Source organism: Numida meleagris, chromosome 4 (assembly GCF_002078875.1).
Source record: "Numida meleagris isolate 19003 breed g44 Domestic line chromosome 4, NumMel1.0, whole genome shotgun sequence".
In the NCBI taxonomy this organism is placed as follows: domain Eukaryota; kingdom Metazoa; phylum Chordata; class Aves; order Galliformes; family Numididae; genus Numida; species Numida meleagris.
In genome coordinates, this window is record NC_034412.1 from 1,660,996 (window position 1) to 1,685,064 (window position 24,069).

A 24,069-nucleotide genomic window follows, 5' to 3' on the forward strand; every position below is an offset into this window, starting at 1 on the left:
CCACGCTTAGCTCAGAGCGCAGCATGCTTCATCAGCACAGCAACTTTCATTACCTATTGGTAATGACCTGTCTTCAGTCCCCGGGAGACAAAGGAGAAATTAAAAAAGAAATGTACCCAACGCGTTACGAATTTCAGCCTTCCAGTGCAACGTGTCATTTAGACAGACTCCAGAGCAGGAAAATCCCCTGTGTAGCTCATATTCCTGTGGCTGCTCTGCTGATATTCCTTCCTGCACAAAGCACTGTGGAGCACGCAGCCCTAACGGCTTGTGACAGCTCCAGCATCTTCCCAGTCAAAAAGTGTGTTTCTTTTCATATGCCAGACCGGTTGTCAGAGGCAGGTGTGCTCGTGCACAAGCATAGCAACGGGGAGCACAGCTGAGGATGGGACGTCTGCAGGATGGTTCCTCCTGCTGGTGGTCACGGGGTGATGCTGGCCTGCTGCTGGGTACCGTGCGTGGTAAAGCCTCTTGGGCATGGAGGGAGCACGGTGACTCGGCTTTGCAAAGTCAGGGTGTTGGCACCAGGACAGCTTTTACACCAGCTCTCTCTGGGAGGATGCTTTGACATGAAGGCGTTCTTGGCTAACAGGTCAAGGGAGGGGATCTGCCCCTCTGCTCTGCGCTGGGAGGCCTCACCTGGAGCCCTGCACACAGGAGAGATGCAGACCTGTTGGAGCGTGCCCAGAGGAGGACAGAAATGATCCCAGGGATGGGACCCCTCCCTAGCTGATAGGAAGGCTGTGTCTGCTTCTGCCTATCCCCAAATTGGTGCAAACACTTTGCTCTTTGTCTTGGAGATCTTCTGATTCCCTCGGTGTTGCCTTCTAATGAATTCATGTTTGTTTGGTACTGTTTGATTTTCCTCCCACAGAGGGCTGATTTATTAATAGGAAGAAAACAAGCAATAGAGAATCCCTCCAGTTATTTAGCCTAGCTTGACTTCTTCCTCTTCTTTGTTAGCTAAATTAAAAGCCATCCAAAGCTACAGGAACCTGACTTCTAATTTTGAGAGCAGCGCTTATTAGTAGCTATATTTACCAGGATGCTGTCTGAACTTGGAACTGGATTTTAAATTAGTGCATTATCAGAGTAGGGAATAAAAGGAGCTGAGTTTGGCTCGGCAGCGTAACCCACACCGCGTGGAGCCTCGCTTCCCTTTCCATGCCAAGAAAGTGTTTATTTGCACGTTTTCCAGGAGTTGGCATTCACTCTGCGTGCGTGTCTGCAAGGTGCCCAAATGCCACGTGTAGTGGAGCTGGGGTGAAGCGCCACGTTCACCCGTTCTTGTGAAAAACACTGATTTTTACAATTTCTACATATTTGGATGTACTGAGTGAGCCCGGCCGGCCGTGCGTCCTGCAGCACGGATAGGACAAATTCACGGCGAGCGTTATTTCTTGCTGCTTCTCTCAGCTACCGACACGGGTGTTTGGATTCCGTTGGCTGAAAATGCAGAAATATTTGGACAAGTTCAGTCTCAGCGTGCTGACACTTTTGTCATCTGCTTGAAAACATGCGAATAATCTTTACAGCACGGATTTCGGCTTCCCGGTACGACTGAAAACGCCGAAACCCAATCTGTTGCTGTGAACCCGAACCGCTGTGAATCCACTTCAGGACACGAAAGGAACGGGAGTTACCTCTGCGCTGCATTTAATAACCTTCACAGCGCGGTGGAATGATCCATTCCAAGTTTGTGCTCACAGATAGATGTGTGTGTGTGCGCGTGCAGCATGGTGCTGGCTGCTCATTGCCGTGCAGCACGCCGGGCTGCCTCCTGCACATCTCTGCTGCGCTCCGAGCAGGCTCCGACCCATCCCTACCGCTGAGTTTCCCCTCGTTTCCATCGCCCTGTGCCTCTCAACAGCAGCAGGTTCATCCCTGCGCTGGAGAGTTGCCAGAAGTTTCTCGTCTCTCTGTCTGTGGGCTGCGCGCTCGCTTTAGCTCTGCCTCTCTCTCTCTCTCTTTCTCTCTCTCTCTCTCTTTTTTTTTTTTTTTTTCCTTCCCTCTTTGAGCTTTTCCGATGCCTACGGAGTGAGCTGAGCTCGGCGGTGTGCAGCTGGCAGTGCGAGCCGCCCGGGCACGGCGCGCTGCGGGAACGCTCCCCTCCTTTCCCTGCAACTTCACGATGCGGCTGGTAACGTATGGCGTTTCCTACATCCATACCGCGGCGCTTCTCTGTGCGGCTCTGATTGCCTTCAGAGAGATGAGTTTCCTTAGAACTAATTAAAACGAGGCGATGCCGGGGGTGGTGGGTGCCTATCGGACGCGGATGCTGCTTGTTTCACTTGCAGCCAGTGATGCGCGGGCAGATTTCCCTCCAGGAATCTCACATCAAGCAGCACTTCTTCCTTCAGAGAAGGAGCTTGCACAAACACAGATTAGCAGCTGCGATTCGCGGTGCGCGCAGGGCTGCGGTAAGTTCACGGGGAAGCTGGAATTTCAGCTGTGTTATGTCATAGGCTCAGGAAGGAAAGTGTCATCTTTGCATGATAACAATTTAAGGGGGTGTCTGGAAAAGGATTCAGAGAGTGATGGCCGTGCTGCTGCTGTGGGATTCCTCCAGGTTTTACTGCCCTTTTGTTTTTGGTTTGCAATGATTGGGAACAAAATCTGGCTGCGGTGCATGGGGTTGACCCCACGGGGCTTTTAGCGGTGGAGTTTCAGCTGGTGGTGCAGCTGCTCTCCGTGTGTGCCCCTAACAGCGAGCAGCTCGACGGAGGGTCCTGCAGCCCAGAGTTCGGCTGTTTGTCCACGTGCAAAACCCGATGGGTTTGTTGTGTGCGGTACAGACAGACTGCCGGATCCATATGAAGTCAGTCAGGAAACGCTGTGCAGACCAATCCTGGCCACAACAGTGGTCAAAGAGATGAAATAATTGATCCTGGATTGATGATCTTTTATTTTTTGGCATTCTGAAGACAATAGTTGCCATAGGCAGAGATGTAGTTCAGGGGGCAGTTGTGTGCATTTAGCATCAGAGCTCAGTGAAGAGCAGATGTTGAGTTCCTTCCTTTAGAAGCACTTCCCCCAGGAACAGCTTACGTTGTCTTTACACCTGGTGCAAAACCATACATCATCTCACCACAGCGAAGAAACAGCCCACGACGCTTTTCCATTTTCTTCTCCCTCCAAACCGACCCCTTCAGCGCTGTATGCATCATTAAAACGCTGTCGGTCAGGACACGGTGCCTTGACATGGATCTCTGTAAACACCACGGGGCAACAAACAAAGCTGGGTGCTGTGAGCTCTGCGCTGGGGTTGTGTGCTGCCCGGCGATGCCGCGCCGCGTGGCATCCCCCTGCCTCCCTTCCTTCAGTTGGTATTGATGGATCTGACAGGGCACAGGAGATACGGCTCTTAGCTCTGGTGCGGGTGGATGTAAATAAGCAAATATGGGACGATAATCCCTACAAAGGTAAAATTAATCTGAGCTTTTATGTTTTCCAGGACAACTTGTCAGACCATGTAAACTCATTTGCTAAATTGCACAGGAAAACAGAATGCATTAGGAATATCTAATTTGCCTGCAGCTGAATATATTTTGATTCCCTTTACTGCCTGCTTCTATACGTAGTCTTATAAGTAAGAACGGTGCATAGAGAATTTACCTTGGTAGTAAGGTGCTGGAATTCACTCTGTTCACAAAACAGAAGTGTAAAGCCTCGTGTATGGTGCCAAATAGTTTTCTCACCTGCTTGCACAGTGCATTTCAGAGCACAGATGCCATACATGACCTTCTTTTGCTTTAAAACCTGCCCTCTGAGAAGTCCGGTCCATGTCTCCAAAGGGTCCCGCAGGTTCTCACCCTTATGTTTGTAGACTCATGTAACCTTGGCAGGACCAAGGGGACTATCCAAAAGCCAAACGGTGAGGTCATCTGTTTTGTATCAAAAAGTTTGGATAGACCCGAAGCGCAGAAATGGAATCAGATTCAAGGAAAATTTCTGGGCTTTCAGCAGTTTCCCTGGATGCCAAAGAAAATACTGTAGTGAATGACATTGTTGGTATGTTCTCTGAACAGGATGTTGTCGTTTCAAAATGGCCATAGTTGTTGCACAGACCTGCATGTCAGCTTCCCAGCAAACCCAGTATTTAACAGTTTCCTCTTTTGGGAAGCCTGAGCTGTGCTCACCGTGGCGGGCAGTGTCCGTGCACATCCAGATGCTGGGCAGTCTGGGATGGCCTTGCAGAGCTTAGCGCCCACCCAGAAGAGCCCGATACATTTATCCAGGCCCAAACACCGGCCTCTCCAGCACACTCAGTGAGTAAATATGGGATGCAAAACCACCCACAGCCATGCTGGGGTGGGCAAGTTTCTCACGAAACAGTGATGTTGTTGGAGTTTAACTGGAGTTTGGTTGTGAGATGGATGAAGGAAGTGCTGCTCTCACTGAACTCAGCAGATCGTAGATTTGGGGACATTTTCTTTTAGTAGGGTCAGTTCCTTTGAAGACTGTGATGTGTTTTTGAGTAAAAGCAGCATTTAGGAGAATATCTGCTATCTTCTCTCTTCTTCTTCTCTTCTTCAACACCTCCATAAGAGTCAGTTGAACGTGGACTTCATTTAAAGTTATGTGAAGTAGGTGAAGATAGACATAGCCAGAACAGTCCTTGGGAAAACCACAAACAATGATGAATGGTGTTGGTGGAACCGGGCTGATGTGACGTGGTTTGCCTGGAGGACTTGAGATGGGCCATTGCCTCAGACTGGTTGATCTGGACTGAGCTGTTGGGGGATGAAGCTGCAGGGCTGGGTGCATTCCCAGGCGGTTTGTGTCCTGTTGGTAGGAGCACCTTGGAGCAACAGGCTTCAAAGGGACAGTGGCAGCCTTTGGAACTGGTGTTGGGCTGCGAGCATCACCTGGAAGGATGATCCTTGGCTGTGGCCAGTGCTCCTCTGCCTTGAAGGCTCAGAGGAGCTGGCTGGGGGCAGGCATAGTGGGTGAAATACACGTAACTGGGCTACAAAGCAAGGGGTAAGGAACAGAAGCCACTCACCGATCTGAAACTGTACGGTCTTCAAGGCAGGGAGAGGAATTACTTACTGTGGCGTGAAGAGATGTAATGATTAAGATGATAAAGGCAGAGTTATGCTGAATGTAGGAAAATTTTCCTGTTGTATGTGTTTTTTTTTATGATATGCAAAATAACCTCTACAGGGAGGCAAATGAAACTTTACTATTTAAGCACTGAAAAAGAGCTGTGACGAGCTCTGTATCCAAATGAATGTGGCACATATTGGATCAGGCAACTCAACTCATTTTTTAAGTCTCTATTACCATTCTGTGGCAAAAGAAATTTGTAGTAAAACTTGAAGTTATTTTCAGAATTCAATGAGGTGTTTAAATAGGGCTATTAAATTATAAGTGTTTAATACACCTATAAAATCTAGGTGTTCACCGGGGCTGTTAAACACGAGGAGTAGCTGAGGTGCATTTCAACACCGCGCTGCCGTGCAGCGTTCCTGGCCAGGAATCAGACTGAGAAAAACAGGAGCACACGGTCAGGTCCTCCAGTAATTCTTGCACAGAACTGCAGATGTTGTATCCCATGCTGTGTGCACATCCTCTGGATGTGGAAATGGGTTCCATCAGCCCTCCATGCCCAGTTTTAACTGGTGTGTCTGGAAACGGCTGAGCTGCTGAAGGCATTCACAGGAAAGTGCTCCCACTTGGTTTGGTTTTGCAGCAGTTCTGACTTCCCCCCCAAGGGCTGTATGAAAGCCTCCTCTCCTGTCCCTCCATGCTTGGAGCCAGAACCAGGAGATGTTTCTGCTGCAGGGTTTTGCTTTGATGACTCTCATTGCTGCACCTGTCCTTGCTGTAATTAGCCCAGCTAGGGGCACAGGAGCCTGATCGCCCAGCTGCTGCACCTCCATTCATTGGGTGGGTGGGACCTACCCTGAGTCCACCCCTGCTCCCTGTTCAGAACCAGTGCTTCCAGGAGCAGGGCGGCAGCAGCTTTGTCCTTCTGCTGCTGGATGTTGGAGCTGCCCTTTGTCCTCTGTTTTGTTACTGTGCCCGAGTGGAGCTGGGGAAGATCAGGTGAGCAGCCCCTGTTCTCTTCTTGGTGGGTCGAGGATGTGGGCACTGTGCCTGCTTTCAGAATGGGCATCTCCTGTAGGTGTTTGTCTTTCACGTTTGCCTCTTAAAGTGTGTCGGGGAAAGGACGTGTAACTTGTTGTATAGAAATGTCCTCTAGGCAGAGGGTGCTGGTGTTAGGAGGGTTATGAGCTCTGCTGGCAGCACAGGCATACTGGGGAGCTGAGACAGGGATTTGGCTCCTTCTGGAGTTTTATGGCAAAGTATTTTCTTCTCTTGTGCTGAAGGTGCACTGGGTGGAGCTGTGCCTTGTGGAATGGTTGCAGGGCTAGCTGCAGTCAACCGAACTGCAGATGAACTTCATGCAAGCTGCTCCACAGCAGCATTTGAGTGAGATGTGATGTGGTGTATCACTGTAAAGCCTGATCCTAATTTTTAATAACCTTTGGGTATACTTTTGATGGATGCCCTTTGTCAAACATTGTCTTTGTCCTTCTGCATCTCCAGCTTTCCTGCTGGATAAATGGTGCTGGAGCACACCCTGCTCCAGGTGCTGGCAATCAGCGTGTGCCCCTTAGCAGCAAGTGGCTGGGGCTGTGGCTCGTTGCCAGGGGCATCTGTGGCTGCAGCTGGTCAGGGCAGAGCTTTTGGTTACAGAGTGCAGGTTGTTCCTGGCCTAATGGGTGTGTTTTGAGAATTTCCAAAGAAAAAGCGAATCAGTTTGTAAGAAACTGAAATATGTCCAAAAAATGCAGGTTCATAGAACACTGCTAGCTCTGAGAAATACCCGAAATGAGGGAAATCCTTGTGGAAATGGGCTGCTGGGGAGTGGGTGCGGGCAGGGACAGGGTGGCACAAGCTGTACAACAGTGAAGGGCAACCAAAGCAGCATTCTCCGTGGGCTGTCCCATTGCTGACCTGCTGGTACTGAATGGCTCGCAGGGGATGTGCCCATGTCACCAGCTGCAGGACTTCTCATTCCCTATTTGGTTTTGTGCCCTTCTGTGGGATGAAGCTGCCAGCTGCACGGGTCATCAGGCATCAGATGCTACAAGTCACTGTTATTATCCTTGGAAGACAGTTGCATCACTTGAGCTAATTACCAAATGGCATTTCTCCTCTGAAAAATTACATACCTGGGCTCTCTAGGAATACAGAGTGCGAAGTGATGAAGGCACAGTCGTTCCTAAGGCTTTTTGAGCAATGAGATTTTGTTAACCTACTTACCAAAGTGCAATTAAGTGTAGCTGAGTAATGGCTGCACAGGAGTGACCTTTCCTCCAAAACTTGAGCTCTCGTGCATTCAGTATTTCATTAAGGAGGCTGGTACAGCAGCTGATGGGAAGTTTTTGCTCGAAGAGTTATGAAGTTTGTAGGAATTAGGAAAAATTTGTTCTCTGAAAGAGTGGTTGGGCACTAACACAAGCTGCCTGGGGAGCGGGGGGGTCACTGTCCCTGGAGTAGCTGAGGGACCGTGGGGATGTGGCACTGAGGGATGTGGTTGAGGTCATGGTGGGGTGGGCTGGGGTTGGGTTGGGCATCTTTGAGGTCTTTCCCAACCAGAATGATTCTGTGATGTTTCTCATGGGAGGTGAGCCATCTCCATAAATGTTTGCAGCATTGTGTTTCTCTTCCTTGAGAGAACTCTTCACCTTCTCAGGTGCTCCTAGCAATTCACATAAGCTCTTACATAGCCCTGGCTGCTACCAGCAGTAGTACATCACAGCAACGTTTTGTCCTGTTTCTGAGCTCTTTTGGGATATGTTAAAGCCAGATAGAACATGCTTAATTTGTCCATTTCTTTCACACGGTGCTTCCTGCTGAAACATCCTTCCTTACTGAAGTAAAGCTCCTCTCATCAGTACGAAAGAACAAGCTTTGAAATGCAGTAATAAAAAATGTGACTGCAGCTCTTAATTCCTCAAGACAGAGGTTGTCCCCAGAGCTTTAGTGTGAATTCCAAAGGCAGGTTTTGGAGCAGCTTTATGCCATCAAAGAAGAGGCAAGAGTACTGGAAGAGTAAATCAGGAAGAGGGAAGCCTGGCCTTGATGACATGGTGCAGATCTGCAGGGCCTTGTGCAGTGGAGGTGGGATCAGTGGTAGATGTGCTGGCCTTAAGAAGAGCTTGCCACTTGCTTTCCAGCTCCACATTTTGCAAGGTTTCTCGCTTCACACTTCTAATGAAAAATACATTTCTGGCCGTCTCTGTTTGCGGAGGATAACCGGCAAATGTGAAGTCTAAAGGCCAATATTTGTAGCTGTTCAGAATCTCTCTGATTTCTTTAATTGAGTTTTGTGACATTTGATGTTTTGGCTTGTGGATTTGAAACGATAATACACTCTTCAGAAGCGTCTCGCAAATTACTGAAACTGTGTCAGATTTTGTGAGTTAATCACAAACGTTATAAACTGCCATTTGAAACCGTTGGTTTTTCTTGCTACAGAATTCTATTTCCTGTTTGGAGAGATTTTTTTTCTCCCATCTCAGAAATTACTTGGGAAAAAAGGAAAGAAGAAATAAGGGAAAATCAGACCCTTTGATGTCAGATTTTCCTCCATTTTTTACCTTTCTCCTCCTCCCATCCCAAGTCTTTCATGCAGTCACTGAGGTTTGCATTCCCCTTAGTTACATATGAGCTCACCTCTGCTCGGATACTGCTGTCTTGTCACTCTATTGGAATATTACTTACATTTGTTAAAACCCAATGGGATGATGCTTTTCTAAGCTAGTTTCTTCTTAAAAAAAAAAAATTAAAAAATCAATACAAAACATCTGCTTTGAGGCACTGAGGATGAACTTCCTATTAATGCTTTAAACCACTTCAGTCAACCTGTTTTTAAAGTAATGTATGTGCTCATAACTGAATAAAGGAGCAGTTCCTTAAAGCTTTTGCTTAAGGTGGTATCTGCAGTTTGTGCTTCTGGAGAAATGCGTTGCTGTGGGGTGAGAGCTGTGCCAGCTGACTCCGTGTTTGCTCTCTGTGACAAACAGCCGTGGTTCTGGTAAGAGGTTGTTGGATTTTAGGCATATCTTCTCTTAAAGAGTTTATTTGCCCTGTGCAAATGCTTCTTGCACAAAGGTAGTTTGATACCAGCAGCGCTTCTAGGTGGAACTGCTGATTTATATGAAAGGAGAAGCGGTGGAGCAATGTTATTTCCTACCTCAGGGAGCATTTGTGTCAAACTCCTCACCCCTCTGATCCCATGGAAGTGGGGTTTGCTTATCCACGATAAAAACACCCGCACTGGGCAGCGTCCAACTGGGACATTCAATTGAAATGTCTGTCCCGGCGTTAACGATTGGTTTAAATGATCTGTTCCAAACCATGCGGCCGTAACTTTGCCTGCTGCTAATTGCAAAGGGTCCTCTGCAGGGACAGAGCAGCACGTGGGCACAGGGCACAACTGGGTGTGAAGCAGCTGTGACTTGGGGCCAGCTCCTCCTCACGTGGGGCCTGGCAGCAGTGTAGCATCATCTCTTGCTCAGTGCGCAGAGCACCAGCAAATCGATGTCACCGAAGCAGCGAATTTAATGGCTGTGCTGCAAATTAAAAGCTATGTTCTCCTTAGGTTTATGGTTTGAAGTAGCGTTCCTGAGTGAAGTGGTGTACTTAGAAGTAAGACAGAGGCCTGAGGATGATGGATGCGACCCGCGGTGCTCGCACGCTGAGCGGGCTGCGCGGTTTTCCCCCAGCAGAAGGTAAATGGGAGATCCATCATCAGGACCACGAGCGTACCCAGGCAGGGCTGGGGAAGGCCATCCCATCAGGACCTGCCACTCCAAGAAGCCTCATGAATATTCTTGCATGCGTTTTAATTTAAAACATTGGTTTTATTGTCTGTCAGAGAGCTTGAGGTTCACTGAACAAGCAGAGCAATGGGCTCGGTGATGGATGTGCCCCGTGGGGCTGGGAGGTGCTCTCAGTGGGAAGATGAAGTGGCCCTAGACTCTGGGTGCTGGTGGTGCCTGTCACAACCCCAAAAATAACAGCATGAAGTAATTTAGCATCTTACATTTATAATTGAGTCTGACTTCCCCAGTGATCTCTGACAGCATAAATTGTGTTGTACTATGGGAGCTCAAACCAGTGGGCAAGATTAATGGTCGGATAATGGGAAGAGATGTCTGGAAACACTTTCTTCTTACAGAAATTAAGAGGCATTAATTTAGACATAAAAGACGTAAATGTTGGGAGATGTTGGCTTCCTAGAAGTGATAGCACGTATAATAATGGCGCTTCTCAAGTTTATTACTGTTTTCAGTATCGCAGATGGCTGCAAATTGTAGGGCTCTCTCCTATTGTGTCTTCCCCCTCTGCCAAATTAACAAAGGAATGTTAAATCTTGGCTACCCTTAATACAGTGCATATGTTAACGATGGCAATTGCTTCATTATGCTGCTAAATCGAGGGAAGCAAGACAAGATGTGGGGAAGTGCGTGTGTTTTGGTTGGTAGTGGGTATTATTTTGGGATTCAGACTTCTGTTCTGCACGCAGTGCAGCTCTTTGGAAGAGGACTGCATTTGCATCTCGCGTTTGCCAGCACATTTCTGTTTTGAGTGCTTTCACGTTTCGGTTGCTATTGGGGATGTTTGGGGACAGAAACTTATGTTCTGTATAAACTGGAGCTCTCTGGAAGGTGAATAACTTTGTATTTGGCAGTAAGCTGCTGTTCTGGGTGATTTCACCCAAACTGGCCGTGCAGACACGCATTTTTCTGATCGGTATGTTGCTCTGAATTCTAAAGAGGAGACTGCCCTGACCTGTCTGCCTTCTGCTGGTGGGAGGCGGGCTGCAAGCAGGTCCTGCAGACAGAGCAGGGCTGTGCCATGCTGCAGGTTACAGCTGGCAGAGCACAGCTTCGCTTATTGCAGCTCTTGGGAAGCGTGCAGCCAAGACGAGGGACTGCAGGTAGAGGAAGGGTGATATCCCACCTGATGGAGCTGAGTGCTCTGGAGGATCCTGTCTCAATGACGGTGTTTGTGTGTGGTCACTCTGGTCGTGTGTTTTGGAAATCCTGGTGTGGTCTTTAGGTATCTGGCTGCTCCTTCATGACCATGGGGCATCGGTGCTCACGGTGCATCTCAACTCTGAAAACCATAGGAACCCCCAAGCACTCCCCAGTGCTTCCTCCTTCCCTCTGCACCCCAGCCTGTGTCCTGCAGACAGAGGGAGAGCTTTGCTCTGCTCTTTCTACACCCGCAATTCATTCTGAGAAAAGAGATTGCTTCCATTGCTTCCCCAGAGTGGGTAATGGAATGCCCTGCTGGTATTACGATGAGCGTGGGGGAAAGATCAGAACGAAAAGTGTTGACTGAGAGCAAGAGTTAAAGCTGTTTAAATAACGAGGAGTTAATTTCCCCTTGTGTAGGGGTAGCCAGTAAGAAGTTAGCCACAGCTGCAGTGTATTTTCAGCCTGCTTGGAACGCGACCTCGTTGGTATTTTTGCTTGTGCGAAAACCTAGGGGTGTAACCAGGCGCTCTGCTTCACCTCCTTGCACCTGAGCAGCCGTCCAGCGAAGCCTGCTGATGGAGCTCACCTTAGCACCCTGAAGCTGCTGCCTGGAGCACGCTTGGCTGGGAGTTGCCCATGCAGGTATCTGTGCCTCAGCTTCTCCGCCTTCAGAACTGTCCTGTGTGCTCGCTGAGCTCGGGCACCACCGAGACCTCGGTGTGCGGGGAGGGGGGGGCTGGGAGGAAACTGGGGGGCGCTGGGATGTCATTTACGCCAGTAAGTAGCTCTAAATTATGTAAATTGCTGTCTGCGCTGAATCTGCCATCTGGAAAAAGTTATGCATACAGAAATCTGTCGGGGCAATGCGAGGGACGGAGTATCGCTGGGAAGGCAGAGGGTTTGATGGAATAAAACCAACCTGCGCCAGGAAAATGTATTCACCTGCTACAGTCCAGCGGTGAAGCTATTCTTCTGTAATAGCCTGTTCAATTTAGTGGGACTGAAACAATTGTTGAAACCTGCTTTGTGGTTTGAAGCCTTCCTTGTGATCAGGGCTGGCTGCACGCTGGTTGGCATGCAAAGGAGCAGGAGGGCTACCTGGTGTAAGGGGAGGGGGGGGACTGTGGAGCTGGAGCCTAACATTTTTGGGGAGGGCAAACAAGGCTGAGGATATGTTCTGCTGCCATAATTGTTTCCTGCCATACAGGGGTAGAAGGCTGCAGCATGTGTTGCTCTCTAGCACGTTGGCCACCCCAATGTCTGAAACGTCAGAGCAGACGTGTCTGGGTTCTCAGCCAAAGCAAGAGCTCCTGTGAGCTGGAGGAGCATGTGTTATGGAGCTGCATCACCTGATGACAGCTGTGGTGTGTGTTCTAGGCAAACCACCCGCTTATGGAATCACAGAACCAATCCAGTTGGGAAAGACAATTGAGATGCCCAAGTCCAACCCCAGCCCACCCCACCATGCCCACTGCCCAAGTCCTTCAGTGCCACGTCCCCGTGGTTCTGAACACCTCCAGGAATGGGGACCCCAGCACTCCCTGGGCAGCTGTGCCAGTGCATCACCACTCTTTTGGAGAAGAAATGTTTCCCAGTACACAACCAGACCCCCCTGCCAGCACAGCTTAAGGCCATTCTCTCTCATCCTCCTGATACCTGTGAGCAGGTATTGCCTTCCCTTCAGCTCCCGAGAGCTCCCAGGACAGCACCTGTGCACAGCATGCCTGCTGCCTGGCAAGGGAGGGGTTTTGTTCTTCACTCAGGCACAAAAAGCAAAGCTCTTGGCTTTCCAGCAACCCACCGTCTATGTTTCAGCCACTTTTGTGCGTCTCCCTTTCAAGCAGCAGCGGGCTCTCTGTGCTGTGTCGTTCATTACAAGAGCAGCGCGGTACGCGTATTAGTAATATTCTGTAAAGCAGAGCAGTAATTACAGAATGCTTTGTCAAATTTTATTATCTCTTACGACAGAGCATTGTTTGCACTGTTGCAGGGACCTGGGGGGGGCCCGCCCGGCTGCTCTCCTGCTAGCTCTGCAGGCACAGCGTTTAATTTAAAAAAAAAAAAAAAATAACAGTTGGAGACTGTCAGCGATGCTCCCATAAAAAGTCCACAGGCTTCTGCTGCAGTGCAGAAGGGAAACAAATGGTTCCCATTTAGGCTCTGCACGCTGTGGCCCCACAGAGCTGGCTTTGCCATGATAAACTGTTGCCACTGAATTGTATTCCCACGAGCCATTAACGGCCGCCTATTTAAAAAGCATAACGCGATCTCATGTATTTCTAATTATTTGCGAGATGAAGGGATAAGTGCTTCGCAGTGCTATTTTTTGCTTACTGTTCTCATCACTTGTGAAGCGGCGCCGAGCGCCTTGCGTCGTTCTCTTGCTGTTTATTAAACTGCTTTTTAATGAAATGGGTCAGCAGTGTTGGAGTGAAGGCAGCACTGGTGGCTGTGGCTGGACCCGGGAGGACAGCTTCCATTTCCACAGTAATGCTGCCTGAATCCAGGGCTTCAGAGCTGGAGGAGGAGGAGGGTGTTGCAGCTTGGAGCTTTATCAGGTTTGCTCTTTGCAGCATACGCTCCCTTCTTTGAGGATTAGGCCGTATGTTGCCAAGCTAATGGAGCAGCAAGGTTGGTCTTTTTTCTTCTCTGAGGGAGCCTGGGGAATAGTTCAGGCTTCAATTCCCTGGTTCACCTTCTCTGATCCTCTGATAAGAGCAGCAGCAACGTGCCCTGCTGGCGGTGACTCGCCGTCCTGCCTGGTATCCTTATGGCACGGTGCTTCCTGGTGGATCTATCCCAGGGCTGCTCGTTGTACTGGGGATGCTGTGTGCAGCGTGGGCTCTGCTCCCTGCTTCCTCCACTGTAACTGTTAAAAAAAAATGTCATCCAACAGCTTTGGTGATGCAGAGAAGATTGTGGTCGTTGCAAACTAAGGCTTGGTACCTCTCTGCCAGGGCTGTGTTCTCCTGTGCTGGAAGGGAGAGGGGGATTTCTGCGTGCTGTGTGAAATAGCAAATGAGACTGAGCAATCAGTGCTGCTTTGTGTCCTTCAAAATCCATTATAGGAAACTGCTATGAATGGGTGACTTGATGCTTTGATGTAAGAAGCAGCAGCCCGTTCTTCTAGCTGGGTCAGTGTCTGGATTCTAGCCAGGCGATGGTCTTAAATTGCTTTGCTGGAGTCATGAGTATGAGTTCAAACCTTAGGATATTTAAATAGAAGCAGCCAATGGGATTAGAGTAGAAAAGTTTGTTCTGCCGGTGGGAAGGGCTGGGCCCAGAAGAAAGCTCCTCCATGTGCACTGGAGGCAGGGCTGTCACCCAGGGGTGTCCCACAAAGCCCCCGCTGCTGGTAGCCAGGTTTTGAAAGTGTGTGATGACCTAATGGGTGATGGCAAGGAAAGGGATGGCTACCCTGGATACAATAAGGATACCCTGGATACATTGATTAAATGCATTGTGCTCCTCCTCTGTCTGGTGAAATTAGAAAGGGAAAACATAAGATTTAAATAGAAATCCATTTACTTTCTCAATAGCTTTTACTGCCTCTGTGCTATATTTAGGGATAATTAAGTTCTCTGCGCTTCTAACAATGCACTTCTCCTCCTGGTGGCTCTTTCCCAGTGGTCAGTCCTCCTGCAGAAGCACAAGTCTTTCTCCGTATCGTGCAGCGTTGTAACAAGCAATAGTTTTTGTTATCCTGATCAGGAACAAATGACCCGAGTGAAACCTCTCTTTTTGTTGGAAGCTTTGGGTTTCTCAAGTAGGCAAGAAAACCTCCTTGAAAAATTCTTTCATTTTCCTCTAAGCACCCAACGTTGTTCTGGATGTGCTATTCAAATATATGTCTTGCTCCTCGTCTTCTGCCACGAAGGCAATAAATCGCCATGAATCCATAGCAATTTGGATAGGAACCTATACTGCTAACACCCAGGCTTCCTTTCAGCGTTTCACTCTTAATGTGCAGTTTCATCTCTATGTGGCGTTGGAAGAACGCTTCATCTCAGTTGTGGCACCTTTTCGGTGCAGAGAGGAGCTTGGCTGTGCTTGGAGCCAGGGAGCACAGCAATTCCTATTGGCCATGTAGGAGAGCAGAAGGATGGGTTGGCCCTTGGGCTCCTTGGGAGAGGCTTTGAGGGGAAGCAGGATGAGGCACCTGCTGCCTTCCCCAGCAGGTCAAGGAGCCTGCAAGGCTCTGGCTGGGATCCTGGCAGAAGTTGCTTGGTTGGGGCTGTGGGGCACTGGGGTCATAGTGCCTTTGGGCTTCTTCTCCCTCTTCCAATGGACTACCCAGCAAGTAGGTGCTCTAAGACCTAGAGAAAACCCTCACCTCCAAGATATCTCTCTTCTTAAGTCCTGGGCTTAGGGCTTCTGATTTGTGGCAGCCTGTAATGCTTTGCCCAACGAGAGCTAAGTGTTTAAAATTCCCCTGGCACACATCTTCCCCACCAGGGAGCTCGATGGGGCGGTGGAAGGGCCGGATTTCCTGGCTCGGCCGGTCCCCATGGGACACACAGAACTGCCCCAGTGACAAAACGAGCTTTGCAGCCTTTCAGATGATGAGCATTGGCAGGCTCTGAGAGATTACATGCCGTTATTGATCTGACCTTTCTCTCCCGTCACCAAAGTTTATCCAGTTGTAAGGAGTTTTCTGCAGAAGTAGCGATCTGACCTTTACCGCTTTCAACAATCCATGATAAATGGAGGAGATGAACACCCAGTGCCAACGTTTGCTTTTTTTCAAGCCTGAATCTCCCGACTTTGACAGATACATCCTGTTAATACTGCAGTTTCCAGAGAGATAACCGTACCATTAAGGCAGCATCTTCAACTTAACATTTATATAACATTTTACTATAGCTTCCACCCTCAGCCCATCATACATAGACACGCACGATCTGAACCTGCAGGGATGTGACTCCTTGTGACCGTTTGACCTTTTCTGCAGATTTTGAGTCAATAAAGTTCACTTCTGTGACCTTACTGCAGCTTGGCAGCGGTTCTGTGTTATGATAGCGGTATTTCTTACGTTCCTGTAGCATTAAACCTGGTGAAAATTGGATGTTACACTTGTAGGCTCAGCTGTGAAAGATCTTTGTAATGAGCTACCTTTAAAAATTGGAGGCACTGCAAGAGCACCTCGAAAAGAAGATCCATCATCATGCAGGTTCCTCCGTGTGTGAACTGAAGGGGTCTGTCTTGCTTTTTGATGACAGGGAATTTTGAACTTCTGGTGAATTGAGTTTTTCATCCTTTCTCCATTTAGATGGGGGCACTTAAACGCGAGGTTCCTTGCTGTGCTCTGTCTGGAACACGTTCAGTCGTTCCGTTTTACCATTGGGAACCCGAAGTAGGGGCTGCTACATGGGAGAGACCTGTGTAGTGACACCAGACGATGAGGAAACGGATTTCCGTGTCAACAAGTGCTTGGCTTTGCTTTTACCTGGAAGAACTATTGCAGCATTTTGTTTAGTTTGGAGAAAGGGTGGCTCTGGAGCAAGACGGTGCTGTTATTTTCTAATATAGCCAAGTACGATGCTGTCCCCGGGGGTTTTCAGTGAGTGAAGGGTGGTGAGGTGATATTTGTCTTGCTTTTCTTTTTAGCTTTTTTAAAATCCATCTAGAACTCAAATGGCCGTTATCACAGCCTGCAAGCTGCAGCTGTATGGCATCTTTCACAGCAGAATGAAATAGAAGTCCCAGCTGCGTAGGATGTCTCAAAGCAAACTCTTATGAATGTCCCCGGACTATCTGGCTGTGCACGCTGTATCAAAGGCTTCAGTCTCTCTTCTTCTCATTGACCAGCGAAGCTGCTTTTAGAGTACAAATTAATAGGCTCATTAGTGGAAATGGAGGCAACGTGTCCTGCCTGCCTGATTTGCTAACGATGCTCAGGTGTCTTTCTGCTGATGCTCATCACTCAGTGAAAGAAATGCCAAGTATTTACAAGAATGTATTAAACTGGGGCATGGTTTCTGTCCTTGGCTGTTGCTCAGAGGCCATCAGGAGAGCATCACTAGGAGCACTGGTGTGCCCTGGGGAAGGGTGAGGGACACCTGGCTGCCCACTGCAGCTCCAGCGGGGCAGGTTGAGTCGCAGAACAGCTCTCATGCCTCAGGGCCCTAATGGAATCTGTGGCTTAGGTGCAAATTTCCTTCCTTGAAATGGCGATAAACTTCAGTGTTAAAATGAACAGGCTGTTCTTGTCTTCCCCAGGGCTGCTTAATAAGTGAAGTTCTTTTATTTAACACTGTGATTTCATTTTATTTCCTCCTCCTTTCTCTCTTTTCTCCTTTTTTTTTTTTAATTTTATCTGATTTTGTGATGTTTGGGAGATGGAGTCTTAATTTCCTGCCCTGCTCAATCTGCCTTTCGAGGAATCCTGAAGGAAACTGAAAGTATGAGAAGGACCCACCTGGCCCCTGACCATGGGCATTTACAGGGATGGGGCACCCACCCCTCGGGCAGGAAGCGTTGAGGCTCTAAGCTGTGTGTGAGAAAGAGCTTTTCCTGAGGATGGAGCCCTGCAGACATGTTCTGAAGTGTTAAGCAAACCCTGGGTTAGCTCGAGTGAAGCTGGATGAAGCTGTTCCGTGCTGAGGAGCAGGGCTGGGGGGACTTTTGGAGAGAAGATGAACGTTAGTGGGCCTCCAGCATCGGTGGTGTGCTTATTCTCACTGTTGTTCTTCAGAGTCTACAAAATCCAAAACGTAATTGCTCTGGAGATAATCTTATTTCCACTGTCCATTAAACATCAGTACACGTTTTCTTATTACTTGAAAACAAACAAACAATTAAAGATTAGCGTCAACTCTTAATGTACGTGGCCACGTCTTAGGGATCCGCACCCGCAGGGGAATCTGCCTCCTGCTAATACCATGATAGTGTAACATTAAACAAGCTGTGCTGGGGTTTTCTCGGATCCCATTGATCCCCAGTACCCCTCAGCCTTTCATTGCAGCATCTCCGTGAATCCCACCCAAGCCAACAGAAGCCCAGCAGCAGGGCTGTGTGCCGGTGAGCAGCTTTGGAGAGCAGCTCTGCAGCTGATAAGATGCTGAACCCTTTCTTCCTTCCTCCTTTATTTATGTATTTTTTAATTTTCAGACTTAAAACTCTGAGCTGAAATGGAAAAAAAAAAATTAAGAAGCTCAACGCTTCTTAAATATTTGTTTTTAGTTTCTTCTGGGGCTCCTCTGTAAGTGCAAATCAGTTTCCTGATGGCAGAGCTACAGGAAAAAATCAAATCCACAGGGAACCTTTAAAGTGTAAACTTGTGTTGGGGTTGGCCATAGAATCCCAAAGCTGAAAGACAACAGCAGGATGTCTCTGTCTGGTCCTTTGCACCTCTGAGGTGGAAAAATAACCCTGCAGCACGGTGGGATAGCAGCGATAAGACTTCATCGTGATAGTTGAGCAACCAGATCGGTGCAACTGTTTAAATTTTACATGGTTAAGAAATACTTTTTCCTGGTGTTTGAAGTCTACACGTCTGTTATTCCTAACACATTTCTCATAAGTAACGCTGAGCGGAACAGGTACCTCTGCTGAGATTGCTGAATGATGAATAATGAAGCAAGAGATCTTTTCTCCCTTTGGAGTTTGAATTAAAATAAGCATGATTATCTAGTTGTAACCCAGCCATTAGGATGTACCCGTGCATTAAATGATGCAAGGTGACAAACTCCGTATTCTTTTTTCCTTTGAAATGCTTTCATAAAAATGTACGTGTCTTATTAGAATCTAATTTCTCTGCAAGTCTGTCCTGAGAAATGGGCTTTTATTTTGAGTTTAGGTCAATAAGTGCATCTAATTATCACTTTGAAGTGTCAGCATTGGAAGATACAGTGAAGAATAATGGGACGACACTTCTGAAAAATACAATGTGGTTAGCTGGAGGTTTATTTGCTGCCGTAGCACCTGCCGGTGCTCTACCTGGGCTCCCTGAACTTCTTCCATCTTTCCATGACTTTCTGAAATAACAGGTGCCAAAGCTTTCCCAGGGAGCCCCGTTATTTGGGTTAGCGGATGTGTTTGGTTGCGGGTGACCAAAGAACCTGGCTGGCTGTGGTGGTGTCACATCTAAAGAAAGCTCCCTACAGGGAATTTAAATAATTAAACATTGGGGAAAATCTGTGCTTGACGTGGAAGGTGGTTAGCGCTAAGATTAGCGTGAGATGATCAGTGATAACGCGTTAGCGTTGTAGTGGATAGCTCTGTGAGATGTTAACTCAGTGCTTGGTAGGAGAAAAGACGGCGGCAGTAATTAGTAAGAAAATAATAGAGGGTAAAACGTGATGTCATGATGTTGATGTATGCAGTGGTGTCCCTGAATCCCGCTGGGATAGAGCAGAGATGGAAACGCTTTGGAGGAGAGCAGCAAATACAATCCCACTGTGAATACATTCATCTCCCTCTAAATTAATAGAGAACAGCTTTCAACCAAAGATATGGCATGTGCTAGTCACAATTTCGACATTAAAAAATGGAGGCGGCCACTTCCATAGCTCAGAACTTTCTGGGCAGGGAGCAAGGTTCTGATTTTTAGAGGTGAGACGCCTGGGGCCCATGTGAAGGTGTTAGTTTAAATGAAATCACTCAATAAAGCATTCAAAGAGCGGGTTTTTCCTGTCAGCAATCATAGCTGTAAATATAAAGAATGGAGTTGTTAGATGGTGTGCGTGGTGTCAGTTTGCTGTGCACTAAGATTTAGTCGCAAGGAAGTGTAGATAAGGCAGCTCTGGTAATCCAAGTGATAAATTATTAACGTTCCCATTTGAAAACGTGGAGCTGATGCTCAGAGCTATACGCTTGTGCCGGGGAGCTCCGCTTGTACAGTGCCCTTCAGTGCAGTGATGCTGTCTCAGGTATGTGCAGAAGGAGAGGAAAGTCAGCCAAACTCTTAAGGCCAAGGCTGTTCAAGTTCACAAGCAGCCATCCAGCTTACACTGTTGCAAGCTGGTTTTGTGGACACATAGGGGGTGTGCAGGAACTGTTGGGCGATGGCAACCTTCCTAGCAGACCACTTTGTGGGAGAAAGAAAAAGCCTATTGTGCATCATTCGCATCTGAATGAGAACACATCCCATAAGGTCGTTCTGATTTATCAACCTTATAAATATTCACCATGACAACCCAGTTTCTAGAGTTACGAGAAACTGTGGATTCATTTGGGGAATTAGTGTTGGTTATTATAATTTCAGTTTGGGGCCCAAATGTGTAAATAACTTCTACAGAATTCTGGTACTAATTATTTATCTCTTGCTCTTTGACAGTGCCAGTTATGCCAGCTAAGAAAAGGGAAGGGTTTCTGTTAGCTCTGCTCCAGTGACACTTCTAACAGGGGTAAATCATTATTGCAATTAATAGAGCTTTTACTTTCAAATAACTGATTGGAGAAACACAGAGAGAGTAAGTTGGGGAATCCTCCCTTTTCCGTAGTATTGGAGAACAGACCTTGATAACTGATCTCTTTAGAGGTGAAGTTCTATCTAAAATTTACCTGTGTGTGGAATCTTGTGTATGAAAACGTTTTCTCCACGTTAATTTTCTTTAAGCTATTGTGTTTACACAAGTCCAGACTTAGAGCAATCCATGTGCCACCAACACAGTGCTTGAAACTACTTCTTCACTTTGCAGTGAAGGCTGCTGGGGTTCATAAATTACCTCTGTCTTCTGGATGCATCTGCTTCCTGGTGGCCAAGTCTTAATTAACACAAAACTTAATTTGTGTAAGTGTATTTCTAGTTAGATGGAAGTTCTCCTTCCTCATTAAAGAAGAGGGGGGAGGATGAGTTGTTTTTCCAGTATTCTCTTATCACCTTTACGGTATGCTGCTCATAAATGTTCTTGGGTCTGCTCTTGTTGTGTATGAGAATCCCTTTTTTTCATTAGAAGCATTTTGGACCTTGATTAGTTCCATTATTTTCCAAGCAGAGGGAGAAGGGCTGTGTTCCTGGCCCAAAGGATGTCTGTGGGCTGCTTGAGGGACGTGGCCAGTGGGGATGGGTTGGGTTGGACTTGGTGATCTTAGTGGTCTTTTCCAGCCTTAATGATTCTGCGTTTCTCTTCAGCTTGTGGCCAAAGTGCCCTGACTGCTTGATGTGCGTGCCCATCCTTCAGCGTTTGGCCGAGGGGCTCAGGAGTTGCAGGGCTGTGGGCTGGGCTGATGCACGAGTCTTAGACCATGTTGTTTTTAGGGAACAGCACTGAAATAAGAGAAACAGCATCTCTCCTCCAAGAGCTTACGTGTTGAGATTTATCCTGGAGGAAGAACCTTCTGTGACAAGTTTGAAAGCCTCCAAGCCGTGGACAAACAAGCTTAGGTGGGAGCTGATCATATGGTCACAGTGGGAGCAGAGATTTGTGGTGTTGGCAAGGACCTGCATGGCTCAGTGCTCCCGGGGGAAAATGGAGCAGTGCTGCAGGGAAGGAAGGAGTCACTGTGCAGTCGATGTGAATCACAGCCCCTCTGCAGCAGTGACTTCACTCATCCCACCAGGATTATTAAGGACCTGGAAGAGGTGCTAACATAGCTGCTAAAATGGATGATTGAAAGCAGGTAGTCCTCGCTGCTCTTTATTTCTCCGAACCCAACCTAATTAGCACAGCTGGAGGGAGGAACGCGCTGCATTTCTTCTGGAAAGCAGCAGCGATGTTGTTTGCTTTGAGGATCAATCCGCAGCAACTGGATTAACATGGAGCTTGTACAGATGTCAGAATTCCTAGAAATAATGAAATTAAAGACTCTCAGAAATGTTTTTAGTCGGTGTCCTTACATGTCGCATTCAAATTAAACACTGGAAAATTCCTTTTGACGTAACTTTGTTGTGCGTTGGGCTTCGGGGCTTTATTTCTCTGTTCTCATCCAAACTCCCTGGGAGATGCCGTAGAATTGCCCAGGTTGGAAAAGACCTTCAAGATCATCGAGTCCAACCGCGAAAATATCTTGCAAAGATCTATGGGAAGAGAAAGACTGGTAGAACTGGTTGGTCCCCAGGCCCTGGTGGGACGTCCTCAAGAAAGACAAAGATTTTGAAGTTGCAATGGGCAGCATTTCTGAATGTGCGAATACCATTTGTGTGCATGGCCGGGAAGCCTGCAGCAGTTCAGTGGGTTGTTGCTGCATGTGACATGATGGCACTCAGAGCTTGGATTCTTCCATCTGTAGCGAAATTCAACAAGGGGTGTTACAGTGGAGGAGATCCCCCACCTCTGAAGCCTAGCGTCAAAGGGGAATGACTGCGTCTTCACATGGAGGTAGAGGTCTTGATGGCCGGGAGCTGCTCAGGGTGCAAAGAGGTGTGGGTGCTGGTGGGACAGCAGCACGCTGAGCTCAGAGCAGGTGTGGAAATGGTCCTTGACTTCATCTGTACATTAAAACCCAACAGCCTATTTTCCTAAGCACGGCTGAAAAATATCCAAAGGCGTATCTGCAATTAGGAAACCCAGCATATGCCACAGTGTCTCAGCAACAGGTCTGGGCAGCAGAATCCTATTTCTATAGTCATTACATAAAAGTAGCCATAGCAATGCTAATTTGTGTGTTGTCTAGGGAGCAAGCGGACCGTCAGAACAAGACTAATCTCACTCTGTTTTTTCTAATAAAAAGGAAGAGCGCTAAATAATTAACATAAACAAATGAAAACTAATTTGCCAATTTTTAATTTTTACCCAATTGCCCGATCCACGTCGATGAATAATTTACAAGTCAGAAAGGAATGTAAAATGAAACTATTTCTCTGGGGTCTGCTGTGTATGTTATCTGAACATCCTATCTGACTGTTCGTTTATACAAAAAAAAAAAAAAAAAGAGTGAAAAACAACCCCAGAGAAAACAGCATTCAGCATGAACCAGGCTGTAATAAAAAGAGCTGCAGACTCCAGAGGTTTTACTATTTCCTTACAGACCCGGGATCATTTGTCTGAGGCTGTTTTTGAATTATTCATATCGACTGTGGCTTTTTGCTTTCAGAGACCGAAGGCAGCCGGCTTCTATCGTATGGTTTCATATGCTGCTTTTCTGTTTGCATTTAAGTTTTTTTTTATAGGGTGCCCTTTATACAAAGGCTCCGCTGGATGCTGCGGGATTCTATCAGCCACGCATTAAACATTAAGAACCTGTATTGCAGTTAATGCTGAGGGTTTCACACAGCAAAGAAGGCAGCTGGTGGGAGGGTGAGCCAAGGAAGCAAGAGAATGTAATAACTGAAGAGCTAATAAACCTTGGAAGTAATGCCATCGTTCTGCTTTGGCTTTGGAGTGCTATCACCTAGCAGAAGGCATTTATTACTTTTGCTCCAAATGCTGCATGTTGACTTCACAAATCTTCTGCATCTCAATGCCCTAGACCTGCACAAGGCTAACAGGACTTGAGGCTGACACCGGTGCCTCTGTGTAAGCATTTTGGTTTGGATCAGGAGGGTACCTTTGAAGCCAATTTCCTGATTGCCCTGTCTTAATGTACTTGGATTCAGATCACCTCATCCAGCATGGGCTGTATTTCATAGCATCATTAAGGTTGGAGAAAATTTCTCAGATCATCTATCCCAACAATCACCACCATGTCCACTGTTTGTCGTGGCCGAAGATGCGCTGGCAGCCGCTGATGGCTGTTTGTGCAGTGGGTGATGGGGTTATCAGCAGCTCAGACTGCTTATGGGGCTGTGGTTTGGCTGTGCAGATCTGCTCCCGTTCCGTTCCCTCCTTGCAGATGTGGCCATGGATCCCACCAATGCATCCCAGCACTCCTCCAACCTCCCACGCAGGGCTGCAGTGGTTTCACTCTCCTACCCTCATCAAGTCTGAGGGTGGCACAGAGGGAAGGGAACGCCTTTCGGGGCTAAGAGACATCCTGAAATGCAGGTGTTGGCTGTCCTCTGTAATTAGAAGGGCAGGTTTGGGGTGTAGGCTGCATCTTGGGTGGAAGATTTCCTTCTACCTGTCGTGCTAAAACTGGGAGTTTCAATGTCTGAATGTTTTTCTAGCGATACGCTGCTCAAAAACAAGGCAGCACCAAACACAGCTGAAGTAGGATAAAATGTTAACATAAAATAAGGATGTTT

General features: G+C 47.6%; 1 protein-coding gene and 1 long non-coding RNA gene across 3 annotated transcripts in view; both read left to right on the top strand.

Annotated features, from left to right (window-relative positions):
* The window catches only part of IQCJ (IQ motif containing J), a 59,237-nt gene that overhangs the window by 19,408 nt on the left and 15,760 nt on the right, over positions 1-24,069 (top strand). The window lies entirely within an intron of this gene.
* On the top strand, positions 5,871-12,560 carry LOC110397419. Of its 2 annotated transcripts, none has more exons than XR_002437757.1 (3): positions 5,871-6,051; positions 11,515-11,645; positions 12,211-12,560. It is a non-coding gene; the product is annotated as an uncharacterized LOC110397419 (long non-coding RNA). The 2 variants fall into 2 exon arrangements; XR_002437758.1 differs by having other exon boundaries at positions 12,381-12,560.